The sequence below is a fragment of the Myotis brandtii genome, unplaced genomic scaffold (genome assembly GCF_000412655.1).
Source record: "Myotis brandtii unplaced genomic scaffold, ASM41265v1 scaffold504, whole genome shotgun sequence".
NCBI lineage: Eukaryota > Metazoa > Chordata > Mammalia > Chiroptera > Vespertilionidae > Myotis > Myotis brandtii.
In genome coordinates, this window is record NW_005369217.1 from 3,807,202 (window position 1) to 3,809,578 (window position 2,377).

At 37.1% G+C, this 2,377-nt stretch overlaps 1 long non-coding RNA gene across 1 annotated transcript; it reads right to left on the reverse strand.

The window, feature by feature from the left end:
- Positions 1 to 578: 578 nt before the first annotated feature.
- Positions 579 to 2,171, reverse strand: LOC106727937. The gene is made up of 3 exons (XR_001364173.1): positions 2,160 to 2,171; positions 1,636 to 1,637; positions 579 to 1,022 (listed from the first exon to the last, which is right to left on the reverse strand). It is a non-coding gene; the product is annotated as an uncharacterized LOC106727937 (long non-coding RNA).
- Positions 2,172 to 2,377: the final 206 nt, after the last annotated feature.

Below are 2,377 nucleotides of genomic sequence, written 5' to 3' on the forward strand. Positions count from 1 at the left end.
TACAACACTAAATACTGACTGATGACGATGTGAAGCAACAGGAACTCTCAATCATTGCTGGTATGAATGAATAAAAAATGGGCCAGCCACTTTGTAAGACAGTCTGACAGTTCCTTACAAAACTAAACATACTCTTACCATATAATCCAGCAATCATGCTCCTTAGCATTTACTCAAAGAAATTGAAAACTTATGTCCAAAAAACTGAACATGGATATTAATAGCAGCTTTATTCACAAGTATCAAAGAAATTGAAAACTTATGTCCAAAAATCTGAACATGGATATTAATAGCAGCTTTATTCACAAGTACCAAATTTGGATACAACCCAAAATGTCCTCAGTAGATGAATTGATAAACAAATGATGGTACATCCATACAATGGAATTATTACTCAGCACTAAAAAGAAATGAGTTATCAAGCCTTCAAAACATATAGAGGAACCTTAAATGCATATTACTAAGTGAAAGAAGCCAATCTGAAATGCTACATACCATGAGTCCAACATAAACATTATAGAAAGGCAAGACTACGGAGACAACAAAAAAAATCAGTGTTTATCAAGGGTAGGGAGGAAAAAGGGAATAAATAGGATTTTTAGGGCAGTGAAACTATTCTGTATGATACTATAATGGTAGATACATGCCATTCTACATTTGTCAAACCCCATAGGGTATACAACTCCAAAAATAAATTTAATTTAAACTATGGACTCTGGGTGATGATGTGTTAATGTAAGTATATCAATTGTAACAAATATCACTCTAGTAAAAAGTGGTGATAATGTGTGGGGACATAGGATATCTCTTCTGCTCAATTTTGCTATGAACCTAAAACTGCTGTAAAAAATAAAATCTTTTAAAAAAGAAGAGGTATCCACCAGATTGTTAATAACAGCATTATTTAACCCTTTTTGGTCCAACGTGGAGGCTGACGTGACAGACCAGGCACTAGGAGCAGGTCCAACATCGAGGCTGAGGTCAACACCAAAAACCAGTTCAACATTCAATCCTGTCAATTACTTTGGACCAGACTGTTTGAATTCCAAGAATAAAATTGGACCGCAAAGGGTTAAAATAGGAAACAAACAGAAACAATGATTATGTTCAACAGTAGGGAGTTAATTAAATTATGACAAGCCAGATAATAAAATAATATGCATCCATTAAATCAGAGTATCTAATGATATGGCAAAAACAATCATGATATTCAATGAAAAAAAGTAAGTTACAACTAGCATGCATAATAAATACTATTTCTTTTTATTTTCTTACTGGAGGCCCGGTGCATGAAATTCGTGCACTGAGGAGGGGGTGTCCCTCAGCCCAGCCTGCACCCTCTCCAATCTGGGATCCCTCTCACAATCCAGGACTGCTGGCTCCCAACCGCTTGCCTGCCTGCCTGCCTGGTTGCCCCTAACTGCTTCTGCCTGCCAGCCTGACCACCCCCTAACCACTCCCCTGCCAGCCTGATTGACACCTAACTGCTCCCCTGCCAGCCCAATCTCCCCCAACTGCCCTCCCCTGCGGGCCATCTTGTGGTGGCCATCTTGTGATAACATGGGGGTGGCCATCTTATAACCACATGGGGGCGGCCATCTTGTGTGAGGATGTGATGGTCAATTTGCATATTACATCTTGATTATATAGGATTTTAAAAATATGTTTTTACTGATTTGAGAGTGAGAGATAGAAACATAGAAACATTAAAACATCAATTGCTGCCCTGCACGCCCCTTTCTTGGTTCAAGCCTGAAACCTGGGCATGTGCCCTGACTGGGAATCAAACCTGCAACCTCCTGGTGCATGGGTCAACACTCAATCACTGCGCAACACCAGCCGGGCGTATTTTACTTTTTTGAAGTATATTTATGTAGTGAAACAAAGGGAAAAATGTAAGCAAAAATGTTAAATATTATCTTTGTATTGGACAATTATGGGTAATTTTTATTTATTTAGTCTCCAACTTTTAAAAATAATGATGCATTATATTACGCTCATGGTTTAAAAAAAACAATGTCAGTAGAAAAATTAAGTATCTCAATATATACTAGTTAGGTAGATACTATCATCCCTAATAAGGGACTATATTTTGCTATTGGCCTAGCAAAAAGTATGACTACTCACATGTATTAGGGATTTAATAAAAGCTTGATGACTAGATCAGAAGACTGAAAAATGGCCTCAAATTATTTCAACACTTAATTTTACTACTGCTATTTAATCTATTAGTCATTCTTACCTAAAGAATATCCAAATATTTTCTGTTTATTAAGCACACTAAAGCGACTACCTTTGGGTAATGCATGTTCCAATTGAACCCATGTGAGAATGCCTTCTGTTGGTTTCACCAACAATGCTCTTTATCAATTTTTTT